The sequence below is a fragment of the Protopterus annectens genome, chromosome 2.part1 (assembly GCF_019279795.1).
Source record: "Protopterus annectens isolate FY-2018-M chromosome 2.part1, PAN1.0, whole genome shotgun sequence".
In the NCBI taxonomy this organism is placed as follows: Eukaryota; Metazoa; Chordata; order Ceratodontiformes; family Protopteridae; genus Protopterus; species Protopterus annectens.
Window position 1 is genome coordinate 1,968,410,451 of NC_056729.1, and position 13,546 is coordinate 1,968,423,996.

Genomic DNA, 13,546 nt, shown 5'->3' on the forward strand with positions numbered 1-13,546 from the left:
AAACTAGTCAGTCACATTCACCATAAGATTGTGTGCAGCCAGAAGCATCTTCCAATACATTGGTATTCAGAGATTATGCAGAAGCTAATTAACTAAAACTGAGTGATGACCTGGCTAAATTCAAAAGCCCTTTCCCATTTTGGTGACACCACTGCTTATGCAGAACTGGTCATTGCCAAACTATATGCACATGTAAATAGCTGCATTGATGCCAATGACCCCTTCAAAAATAAATACCAAATTCAAAATAAATTCCATTGGTGGAACCCGAATATAAACAAGCTCTATAATAAAAAGAAAAAATAAGTTTAGCATACAAAAATAAATCCACCTCTCAAGATGCCAAAACCCTGTTGCTAAACTAAACAAGGAACCCCAGGCTCTGGCCAAATTAACCAAAACCAGATATGAGGTCTGAACAGCCACCAAGACTGAAGAGTAATCACAAAGACTTCTTTAATTACGTTAAAGATATCACAGACAGTGCTCAGTACTGTGCAGAGCCAACAGTAGAAGATATCATGAACCCAAATCTAGAGGACATAACCAGTCTACTAGAGGACACGTTTAGCTCAAACATCATGCTCCATTTTCCTTCCATTATCTTAGATCACATACCCACACATACATTCCCCACTTAAATCCCCCAAGAACAAGTTCTCAAGGAGATAACAAAGGCCAAGAACATTGAGTCTGCAGGGGTCAGACAACATACCGGACTGCCTACTGGTTATCCTGAACATGGCATGTCTGACCTCCTACACAAGTCATTCAATATCCACCACAAAAATGTGGATAAATGGAGTACAGCAACAGTCAATCCCTTGCACAAAGCTGGGGTTTCAAACACTGGTAATTACATACCCATAAGCCTGACTAGTCTCGCCTATAAGCATAAGGAAAAGATCACTATGGAATTAATAAATAAGGGTAAAGGTAACTTACAGATTCTCCACCTAACCCAGTTTGAATTTGTCAAGGGCAGGTTCTGCATACTTAACTCGCTTGACTTCTTTGAAAAAAAGTTACTGAAGCAATGGATGAGGGCAAAACAGTGCATACCATTACCTAGACCTAACTAAGGCATTTGATACCACCCTAAATTCGAGTACCATGGACAAACATTCCCAGCTAAATGTTAATCTCCATGTAACTGGGTGGATAGCAAATTGGTTCACAAACAGAGCCCAGGAAGTTAGGGTGGGTGGCTATACCTGTTAAAAATACTGGTCACTAACAGTGTGCCCAAGGGTTCAGTCCTTGGGCCACTCCTCTTTGGCATTTACTTCTTGGAGGTCAAAGCTAAAGGTAAGAGTTTGCAGTTGAGCAAATTTGCAGATGACTGCAAAGTTAGTGCCATCATAAACTCCTCAGAGAACACAGATTCTCCAAAGTGGGCAGGCCCGAAAAAAACAAGTGGTGTCAAAACCATGGACTAAATGCCAAGAAGCTCATAACCTTATCCTTCGGAAAGTATGACTCCCCTTGTAGCCATCACACTGACATGGAAATTGAACTCCATTAATGAACTGTCCCCTTTGATTATCATGTATCCACTGCTATAAGGAAGTCTTCTATCACTGCATAGCTTATATTAAAGGCAACTGCATCCATTAGTCCAATCACTGACTATATGCTCATTTCACCATGTACTTGTCCAGACACTTGTTGCTACTGGAATGACCACAACGCTTCTCACTTAAAAAAAAAAAAATCAAGCGCATAAATTATAAATATGATGCAGCCCATCTCAAAGCCTTGTCCTCCTTCTCAGTATCATACAGGCTACTGAGAAGCAAACTCTTCCTTGCAAAGAGAGCTTCAAAAGGTCGTATTCTGACAACCTTACTATACATTCGCAAGTCCAGTAGCATATACACCTGCTCAATGGATCACAATCCCTTTTCCAAAATAAAAGAACATGTTGGAGGGACAGTTTTGAATCACATGAAATACTGCTTCTACGGAACTATCTTCCACCTCACATAAAAGAAAAGTACTTCCCTTACTCTATTCAAATGTGATTTGGGTGAATAGATGGGTGACTGCAAATTCACCTCTAGTTCAGCAGCCCGTCTCTCATGGACAGGTTAAGAATATAAATGTTCCAACATATCCTTGTTCCGCTCATCTCTGGGTTATTTGCATGCAAAATACAAGGGCCAAACTCTACCATGGGAATGTAATGTTAGGCTTCTTAAAATCCTCATATATCAATAGCCTAGTAAGAATCTATGAACCTATAAGAAAACATTCTGTGCAATAAGGATTTACCATTCAGCAGAAATGCAGTAAAAGTAATGACAAAAGATTTAAGCCCATGTAAAATTTCTTTCAATGGTCTGAAATTCAAAGAATTAGTAACACTACCTGGGGATGCACAAGCCAGTGCATTTCTTTGTGCCGGTCCCAAGCCCGGATAAATGGGGAGGGTTGCGTCAGGAAGGGCATCCGGCGTAAAACTTCGCCAAATCTTTTCATGCAGTCACCAGTTAATATTTCCATACCGGATTGGTCGAAGCCCGGGTTAACAACGACCGCCACCAGTACTGTTAGCCAACAGGGTGTTGGCGGAAATTGGGCTACTGTTGGCCGAAGGAGGAGAATAGGCGGAAGGCATGGCCGAAGGCAGGAAGAGAGGAGAAAGGCTAGGACTGTGGTAGTGAGGGTCGGAACTTTGAATGTTGGCAGTATGACTGGTATAGGGAGAGAGCTAGCTGATATGATGGACAGAAGGAAGGTTGGTATATTGTGTGTGCAAGAGACCAGATGGAAGGGGAGTAAGGCTAGGTGTATCGGAGGTGGGTTCAAATTGTTTTATCATGGTGTGGATGGGAGGAGAAATGGCGTAGGAGTTATTCTGAAGGAACAGTATGCGAAGAGTGTTTTGGAGGTGAAAAGGGTGTCAGAGTGATGTTTGTGAAGCTGGAAATTGATGGTGCAATGATTAATGTTGTTAGTGCATATGCTCCACAAGTTGGGCGTGCACTGGATGAGAAAGAAAAAGTTTGGAGTGAATTGGATGAAGTGGTGATGGATGTACCCAAGGGTGAGAGAGTGGTGATTGGAGCAGATTTAAATGGGCATGTTGGTGAAGGGAACAGTGGGGATGAGGAAGTGATGGGTAGGTATGGTGTTAAACAAAGGAATGCAGAAGGTCAGATGGTAGTAGATTTTGCAAAAAGGATGGATATGGCTGTGGTGAATACGTATTTTAACAAGAGGGAGGAGCATAGGGTGACATACAAGAGTGGAGGAAGATGCACACAGGTGGATTATATCTTATGTAGGAGGGCCAGTATGAAGGAGATTGGAGACTGTAAAGTGGTGGCTGGAGAAAGTGTAGTTAGGCAGCATAGGATGGTGGTTTGTAGGATGACATTGGTGATCAGGAAGAGGAGAAGGAGTGTGAGGGCAGCACCAAGGATCAAATGGTGGAAATTGAAAAAGGGTAATTGTGAGGTGGAGTTCAGGGATGAGTTAAGACAGGCACTGGGTGGCAGTGAAGAGTTACCAAATAGCTGGGTAACTACAGCAAAGCTAGTAAGGGAGATGGCTAGAAAGGTGCTTGGTATCACATCGGGACAGAGGAAGGACGACAAGGAGACATGGTGGTGGAATGAGGAAGTACAGAAGAGTATACAGGCAAAGAGGTTGGCAAAGAAGAAGTGAGATTGTCAGAGAGATGAGGAAAGTAGACAAGAGTATAAGGAGATGAGGTGCATGGCAAAGAGAGAGGTTGTGAAGGCTAAGGATAAGGCATATAAAGAGTTGTATGAAAGGTTGGACACTAAGGAGGAAGAAAAGGACCTGTACCGATTAGTTAGACAGAGGGACCGAGCTAGGAAAGATGTGCAGCAGGTAAAGGTGATAAAGGATAATGAGGGAAACATACTCACAAGCGAGGAGTGTGTGTTGAGGAGATGGAAAGAGTACTTTGAGGGGTGGATGAATGAAGAGAATGAGAGGGAGAGAAGGTTGGATGATGTAGGGATAGTGAATCATGAAGTACAATGGATTAGCAAGGAGGAAGTAAGGATAGCTATGAAGAGAATGAAGAATGGAAAGGCTGTTGGCCCAGATGACATACCTGTGGAAGCATGGAGGTGTTTAGGTGAAATGGCAGTGGAGTTTTTAACCAGATTGTTTAATGAAATCTTGGAAAGTGAGAGGATGCCTGAGGAATGGAGAAAAAGTGTTTTGGTACCGATTTTTAAGGAATAAGGGTGATGTGCAGAGCTGTAGTAACTACAGAGGGATTAAATTGATCAGATACAGCACGAAGTTATGGGAAAGAGTAGTTGAAGCTAGGTTAAGAAGGGATGTGATGATTAGTGAACAGCAGTATGGTTTCATGCCAAGAAAGAGCACTACAGATGCGATGTTTGCTCAGAGTGTTAATGGAGAAGTACAGAGAATGTCAGAAGGAGTTGCATTGTGTTTTTGTAGACTTGGAGAAAGCATATGACAGGGTGCCTAGAGAGGAGTTGTGGTATTGTATGAGGAAGTCAGGAGTGTCAGAGAAGTATGTAAGAGTGGTACAGGATATGTACGAGGGTAGTGTGACAGCGGTGAGGTCTGCGGTGGGAGTGACGGATGCGTTTAAAGTGGAGGTGGGGTTACATCAAGAATCAGCTCTGAGCCCCTTTCTTATTTGCAATGGTGATGGACAGGTTGACAGACGAGATCAGACAGGAGTCCCCATGGACTATGATGTTTGCAGATGACATTGTGATCTGTAGAGAGTAGGGAACAGGTGGAGGAGACCCTGGAGAGATGGAGATATGCTCTAGAGAGAAGAGGAATGAAGGTCAGCAGGACTAAGACAAAATATATGTGTGTGAATGAGAGGGAGGATAGAGGAATGGTGAGGATGCAAGGAGTAGAGGTGGCGAAGGTGGATGAGTTTAAATACTTGGGGTCAATAGTTCAGAGTAACAGTGAGTGTGGAAGAGAGGTGAAGAAGAGAGTACAGGCAGGATGGAGTGGGTGGAGAAGAGTATCAGGAGTGATTTGTAACAGACGAGTACCTGTAAAAGTGAAAGGGAAGGTCTACAAGAGGGTAGTGAGACCAGCTATGTTATATGGGTTGGAGACAGTGGCATTGACAAAAAGGCAGGAGTTTGAGCTGGATGTGGCAGAGTTAAAGATGTTAAGATTTGCACTGGGTGTGACAAGGGTGGACAGGATTAGGAATAAGTATATTAGAGGGTCAGCCCAGGTTGGAAGGTTTGGAGACAAAGCCAGAGAGGCAAGATTATGTTGGTTTGGACATGTGCTGAGAAGGGATGCGGAGTATATTGGGAAAAAGATAAGGATGAAGCTACCAGGTAACAGGAAAAGAGGAAGGCCTAAGATAAGGTTTATGGATGTGGTGAGAGAGGACATGCAGGTGGTTGGTGTGACAGAGCAAGATGCAGAGGACAGGAAGAAATGGAAACAGGTGATCCACTGTGGCGACCCCTAACGGGAACAGCCGAAAGAAGATGACAAGTAACACTACCTGAATACAACACAGAGTGCAACAGGGAAAAAAATTACTAAATTCAGGTGATTTGAAGAAACTGCAACATTCAGAGAGTATGGAGTGTAACATTAAACTGAATTTGCAAATGTTGCAGTGGATTGACTTGGATAATTTTGAAATACAACTGACTGATTAACAAAACAGCTCAATTTGGAAGCAAATGTTTGCAGACTTAAAGGCTGAACTAGAATACATGAAAGGGCAGTGAGTGACGGAATTAATGCAGACATTTCCAGAAAATTAGTTTCTGAAACTCGAACTACATTCCTGAAACTTTCAACTGTTTGAAAAATGTAAGAATTTCTACTAGCAAAGACCCAACCCCTAGTATCTTCTCTACAGTCTCCCTAGATGTGGTCCTCCAAGACAAATACCACTTTACCAGAATATTCTCCATCTGTTGACTGGCTTTGAAATCAGTTTTCTGTAGTGAACAGTTGTGTATAAACACACACTGTTGCTCACTGAAAGGATACTAGGTCTGGCATAATCCCTTTAGGTCATGGAAATGAGTCACTCTAGGAACTACCACCACATATGAACAGCTACTACCAATACGTTTTGCTCTGAACAGGGTTGGAACTGGGTATGCTACTACCAGCAAGTCCAATGACAATGTCATTACCTCCCATAGCCATCTCCAGAAGTTAAGCGGTTAGTAGTACAACCCCACACAGAGGTAATATCCCTGGAACATCTTATTTCCCCACTTGCTTATCTTACTGTCTCCCAACTATGTTCTTACATCTGCAGTTGTAACAAACTCACTACCTCTATATCAGCTTGCCAGATCTTCTCAACTACTTACAAGATCTCAAAAGTCAACACTCCTCAATAAAGAACTGTGTACGCAACTCATTCAGAAGATCCTTAAATTATGAACCTTATTATCAAAACACAGCTTCCTGAAGCTTGATGCTTAAGTCATGAGCAAGCAACAAATCTTATTACCACTTTAATAGCAATGTCTGAACTGACAGCATGGACCACCTCAATAATCAACCAGCAAAAAATCTATGAAAAGTTGATACAAAGTAGCTGTTTTTACAAATGAATTCCAGCAATGACTTCAATTCTACCATTCAGTACAACCATGCTGGGTCAAGTTCAACAATTAATGGAGTGACTTCTGCTTGCCAATATCAGAAGGAATGTGCTTGTACAACACATTTTTGTTTCCAGCATGAAAAGACAAATCACTTAACAATTCTGTTAGGTGTACTGAAAAATCATCATCATCATCTAACCGCTGAAAATGAGCTTACCTGGTAGATTGCAGTCTCCTTGACTTTGCAGCTGTGTTGTAAGTTGATGTTCCAGCTGCACTGTTATTTGCTTCTGTATGAGCTCGTCATCTCTGCTGCAACTCAGCATGAAAAGAGTACAGCTTCAGATCAGCTCCAATGGTAACATATTAGACCAACCTAAAATAAACATGATAATTCCCCATTAACTACTTGAACAGGAAATGCACAAAAGGAATCTCGACAACAATGAGTAGGGACTTAACCTCCTACAAAAAGATGGTACAAGAAAGCGACATGAACACTCATTTCTCAACATCACCGAATATTAACAGCAAGTTACGGACTCTGAATCAAGAATATTTACCAGGATGCAAGTACGCACTGTAACAGCAGATCTATAACATGGCTTTCAGCAGATGGTGTAACACCTGGAAATATCCATACTGTGCCCTCTAAAGTGGCTTTTCTAAATAAAAAATCTCTGACTTCCCAACCCTTGCAACATTACCCTATGATAACGCCAGAAAAAAAAAGTGTGTTCACCTCAACAGTTACCCTGTTCTTGGTTACACTTCCACCATCATCTGTTAGAAAACGCATCTAAACTATAATGATATAAAACTGCCAACTTTGTGGTCCACTTACAAAACTCCATTAGAATGTGCAGTTGTGCAAGTAAACTTACCATGACTTTATATGTTCTGTTAGATCACTGTTGCAGTAGCGTAAGCTATATAGATTATATCCTTGTCTAGGATATGACCAGTGGCCAGATTTTGAAGCTTTAGGTCAAAGTACAGTTGTGTACACTTACCATAAATGTAGATGTTCGAGTGTATTCACTGTTGCTGTCATCACACTTGGGTTATCTGCCTGCAGGTAGTCCTCAGTCGGCCCGAACAACAGAGACTTAGTAATTCTGCGCCTGTTGCTCTTGTCCAGGTCTGACATCAGGTCGTCAGGGGTATAAAAACAGGCAGCCGATGCCATTACATCAGTTTTTCTTGCCCCAAATGTCAGGAGTCCCCTCCAGTAGAGACTATGGTGGAAAAATCACCAGCAGTAGAGTAAATACCAATACTCCTGCAAGGGATGAGTGGTATACAGATAGAGGAGAGAGAGAGTGAGAAGGAGGCTGGAGGGAGGGAGGGAAACCAGGACTGCAACAGTGAATGCACTCGAACATCTACATTTATGGTAAGTGTACACAACTGTACTATGTTCTTCGTGTTTCACTGTTGCAGTCACCACACTTGGGTTGATTTCCAAAGCTGTAGAAAGGGTGGAGGCAGTCAAGACATGTTTGGGCTGGCTAGTATGCCCTGCAGGACTGCAGTTGCATAACACCCCCCTGGATTTGGAAAATATAGGCAGGTGGTAATGCTTGGTGAATGTTTGTACAGAGCTCCAGGTAGCAGCCTCCAGAATGTCCCTAGTAGGGACTCCCCTGAGGAATGCTGTAGAGGTAGAAGTTGCCCTAGTGGACTGCGTTCTGACCACCTGAGGGGTTGGTTTCCCATGGTGTTTATAGCAGAAATGGATACAGTGTGCTATTCATTTGGAAATTGTCTGTTTTGAAATGTCCTTGCCCTCTGCCCCTGGTGCAAAACTCAGAAGTAACTGGTTAGATTTCCTGAAGGGCTTAGTCCTATTCAGGTAGAATCTGAGCTGTGCATGTCCAAGGAGTGCAGGATCCTTTCCCCTTTATTTTGAGGATTAGGGAAGAAGCTTGGCAAATGGATAGATTGGTTGAGAGCCACACTGGACACCACTTTGGGCATAAAGGAAGGATTAGACCTGAGGGAGACCCTGTCAGCATGAAAACTAATGAAGGGTTCCAGGGCCATAAGTGCTTGAAGCTGAGACACTCTCTTCGCTGAAGTGATGGCCAGGAACAATGCTGTTTTCCAAGAGAGGAATTTTATGTCTGCTGACACTGCAGGCTCAAAAGGGGGCAGTGTGAGCTTTTCCAGTACAAGCAGGGGTGGGTGCTCTCCTTGGTGGCCTTAAGTTGTTTGCCCCTCTCAGGAACGGTTTGAGAGAGGGTGAGAGAATAGGGGCGGCTCAGAGTTGTAATGAGCCGAGATGGCAAAGGCATGGATCTTAATGGAGGAAAAGGATAGGCCTCTGTGGAGAAGATCTGCTATGTAATCCAAGATTAGAGGTAGGGAGGGCAGAGTTGTGTCCTCTCCTTTAGACTGAATCCAGGAGCAGTACCTTTTCCACTTATCAGCATAGGATTTCCTTGTACTTGGTCTTCTGGCTTCAAGAATGTCCAGTACCTGCTTGCTTAGGCTGGTCACTGGGGGAGAATTCAAGGAATAAGTCAGGCTGCAAGATTTAGGGTTTGCAGTTGCAGATGCAAGATACGTCCCCCCTGCTGAGTGGGCCGGGTAGGGCTCTGGGGTAGGTGCCAGGGTGGCACCAGTGACAGGCTGCGCAAGAGTGGGTACCAGTGCTGGCGTGGCCAGTCAGGGGCAATCAGAACTGTCCTTGGTCTGTTCTGTCTTATCTTGAACAATATTTTTGAGAGAAGGGGCAGAAGGGGAAATGCATAGATTGACAGGTTTAGCCACTGGAAGGATAGGGCACCCACTTTCCAGGCCCTGCTGTGAGGTGTCCTGGTGCAAAATTTGCTGAGCTGGTGACTGCAGGGGGAGGCAAAGAGACCCACCTCTGTCTGGGGTCCCCCATTTCTAAATCAGAAGGCTGAAGGTGCTGGGCTCTAATTGCCATTTGTGTGGGTCTAAGAGTTTTCTGCTTAAGTCGTCTGCCAGTGTGTTTGGTTTGCCTGGCAGGAATTGAGCTTGCAGATGGACCTGCATTGTCCAAGGCTATGTTCCACAGGGCCATGGCTAGCCTACAGAGCGAGTTCCTCCTCTGCTTGTTGATGTACCACATAACTGTGGTGTTGCCTGTTTTTATTAGCAGGGGTCCTGGTGAGAGTAGGGATCTGAAAGCTGTTAGAGCATGCTGCACAGCTAGCATCTCTTTTTGGTTTATGTGCTGATGAATTTGACTTGGGCTCCAGTGGCCCTGAATGCACTTGTCCAGGTGCGGCCCCCCCCAGGCATAATCTGATGCATCTGTGGATAGGGTCTGGGCGGCATGGGGTTGATTAAAGGGCAGTCCCTTGTTGAAGTTGCATGCTGCTGCCCACCAAAGAAACACTGCCCTTAGACAAGGAATGAAAGGAATGACAGTTTCCAGGTCCTGGGAATGCTGGCACCAAAGACTTTTTAAGTACTACTGAAGTTTCCTCACATGCAGTCTGGCATATGGAATTAGTAGAATGCATGAGGCCATGAACCCTAGGGCCTGCAGGATTTTCCTTGCGGATAGCTGGGTTCTGGTGGCCATTTGACTGAAGAAGTCTGTCAGATAGGCTTGTTTTTCTGGAGTAAGGAATGCCATCTGGGATGCTGTGTTCAAACTTGTTCCCAGGAATGCAATCTTTTGACTGGGGACTAGTTTTGATTTCTTTTCGCTGATAGTGTACCCCAGAGAGGTTAGAAGGTTTTTTACAAATGTCAGGTGCTGCAACAGCATTTCCTGACTGCCTGAATCAGGCAGTCGTCCAAGTATGAGTAAATTTGAAATGTTCTCTGTCTGCAGTAGGCAATTGCTGGAGCCAGGCATTTTGCGAATACTCTGGGAGCAAAGGATAAGCCAAAGGAAAGTGCAGAGAATTAATAATGCATAGATCCTGTCCTGAAGCTAAGATATTTCCTGCATGAGCCCCTTATAGGGATGTGCAGATAGGCTTTTTTAAGTCTAGGGTAGCTAACCAGGCATTTTTGGACAGCATAGGAAGAAGCTGCTGTAGGGTGAGCATTCTGAATTTTGCTACCACCAGGAAGGTGTTTAGAATGGAAAGATCTAGGATTGGGTGCCAAGTGCCCTATTTTCTGGGTACCAGGAAAAGTCTGGAATAGAACCCTTGACCTATCTGTTCTGCAGGAACAGGTTGAATTGCCCCTACACAGAGCAGGGACTGAACTTGGTTTTGTGCCACTCCCCACTGGTTTGGAGGAAGGTCTGGGAACCCTTTTGGGGTTGGCAGTGAGCGGAAGTAACATTTGCACCCCTGGGATACAATGTTCAGGACCCATTGGTCTTTGGTGATTGAAGTCCAGTTTTTTGCATGATGGGCAAGTTTTCCTCCTAGGGGCAAAAGCAGTTGGGCAGAGGTGGGGAGTGGAGTTGAGAAGTCATTGGGAATTTTTCCCGTAAGGGGGTAGCTTAGCACACCCTGTTTTTAAAGTGGAGGCACTCCACTGCTTAGATCTCTGCATACCCTGAGACTGGAGTCGGGGGGGGGGGTCTGTTTCCCCTGAGTCTAGTCTGAGGTGGCCTTGAGAGGACTGGAAAGGGGCAATGCCTACTGAATCTAGGATGCTGTACTTGCAAGAAATCTTTGACCGTCTGCATAGATTTCAATTTTTCTTACATCTTTTTAAGAACCTCTCCTGCTTTGGTGCCATATTGTCCTAATTCAAAGGAGCGTCTAGTAATTTTGATTTGACATGGTCTGGCAAGGTCTGATCCTTAAGCCAAGCATGCCTTTTCAGTACAGAACCAGTGACTGCTGCCCTGCAAGATGCTTCTAGGGTGTCAAAGCCACAGTGCAATGCATGCTTGCTGACTTGACATGCAGAATGCATAAGCTCTTGTAATTCTTTATTTTCTGTACAGTCTGTAAAGGTAGCTATTTTTTTGCTTAATATGTTCCATAATATGTTGTTGGTACTTCAACATGTGAAACTGATCATTCAAAGCCCTAATGGCGAGAGTTGCAGAGGTGTATACTTTCTTACTCCATCTATCTAAAGCTCTGGAATCCCTGTCCAAAGGAGTGGGATTCTTAGCTATAGTTGCTTTGATACCTTTAGACCCCTGGGAGATCACCTCTGGGTCAGTAAAGGAATTTGTGAGAGTCAGGAACTCTGTAGTATCTGTCTGGTTTCCTAGAAGCAGGGGGTAAAGTATCAGGAGTTAAACTGGATTCCATAAAGACATCATCCACAACATCCAGGACTAGGGGCACTGCTAAAGGTCTATGTTGTGGCAAGTCTAGAAATTCTCTGAGTATCTTTTGGACTGAGGATAGTCTTGGCATTCTTAGTGGAAATGCTCTCAAAAGTATGTAAGGTTTCACCAAAAGAAAAATCCTCTGGAGGAGAAGCAGAGGGAATAAGATTCCTCTGCATCAGAGCCCACATAAGCAGATAAAGGCCTAATCAGATACCTCAGAGTCGTCGGACTCTTGGTCTGTTAAAGCTGCTGGGCACAGGTCTCTTTCTCTTAGCAGGGGAAGGCTGACTTCCCATAATCAACATAATAAGGTCTTCTGCCATTTTAAGCATTTGATGTTGTGGAAAGGAAGCAGGTGCACGAGTGTGGGTTGTCTTTTTTAGGTGTAGCGCGTACTCCAGGCCTTAGAAACTCGGTAGTTTTAGACAGAACTGACGACGCGAAAGAAGTCGTCTGTTTGTGTCAAATATCGGTAGTGCGAAGAGCTTCCTCAGAAGCCGGTGCCTGCTCAGAGGCTCCAGACCCATCCAAAGTAGAGACATCCACAGGTTCCGTCGATGAAGAGTCTCGCGGCATACCGGACTCCGAACGGGTCTTGGTAGAGTCCTGCGAATCCAATGAACCGGGTATCAGGGGCTGCAAAAGCACCTCACTGAGTACTGGCGAACTGGCGACTACCTTAATAGAAGCGTCGTCGGCAGTTTTGGACCTGTGCAGTCTGTCTCAGTCTTTATCCTTGCATTTTTTCAGAAGATCGGTAGTCGGATGGCTTACCGAAGCCATTCCGGAATACAGAGATCGAGAACAAAAGTATTTAGCGACAATAAGGGCCCGACGAACAGTTTGGGCATTGAACAAGACACAAAACCGACAGCGAGGGACGTCGTGGTCTGGGCCTAAACAGGTGACGCAGTAAGAATGAAAATCTGTGTGTGGTATTTGCTTTCCACAGGCAAGACAATTGTTAACTTGTTGTGACATTGGTTAGAGCAAGAAAAAAGGATCCCCAACAGGGTACTTAGCTTTAGAAGACTTCAGGGTAATTCAATTCGATAATGAAAACTCAGGCAGCAGCCGACCGGCACTCGTGCGAACTGCTTCTGCTTCGGGCTCCTCGGCAAGAAAGACTGGTGTAATGGTGTTGGCTGCCTGTTTTTATACCCCTAACGACCTGATGTCAGACCTGGAGCGACAGCAACAGATGCAGAAATACTAAGTCTCTGGTATTCGGGCTGACTGAGGGCTACCTGCAGGCAGATAACCCAAGTGTGATAACTGCAACAGTGAAACACGAAGAACATCTTCTACAAGCCCAAAGTGCCACTGGCCTGAACAAAGCCATAAAAACAGGCAGGTTAGGCACCAAAAAGAGGTTTTCTGTCCCAGTAAGAGAGGTTACAGCCCTAAAAGGAAAAAAAATGCTAAGAAAGAAACAACCAAATAAAAAAACAAGGTAACTATATTCACAAGGGTGTATAGCCATAGCTGTGTGCATGCGTGCATGCATATGTACTCTTACTGCAACAGTGATCTATTAGAAGACCTACTGTTATGGCAAGTTTATATGCACAACTGTAATATGTTAACATTTAGATCACTGTTGCAGTAGTCTTTGCTATATGTGTGGAATACAATAACTTATATACATATATTGAGGAAAGAGTTTAAGCATTAAGGATCCCCTGTAAAATGATCCTTGCAAAGCTGGTTTTGGACCTGGAAAAGGAATCCAGTTTTA

The 13,546-nt window shown here is 44.1% G+C and overlaps 1 protein-coding gene across 2 annotated transcripts in view; it reads right to left on the reverse strand.

The window, feature by feature from the left end:
- Positions 1 to 13,546, reverse strand: part of ERBIN (erbb2 interacting protein) — a 3,184,408-nt gene that overhangs the window by 2,570,719 nt on the left and 600,143 nt on the right. For both annotated transcript variants that reach the window (XM_044063352.1, XM_044063353.1), the window contains exon 3: positions 6,793 to 6,951. The gene's annotated coding sequence lies outside the window, so the exon portion shown is untranslated. The remainder of the gene's footprint in view (positions 1 to 6,792; positions 6,952 to 13,546) is intronic.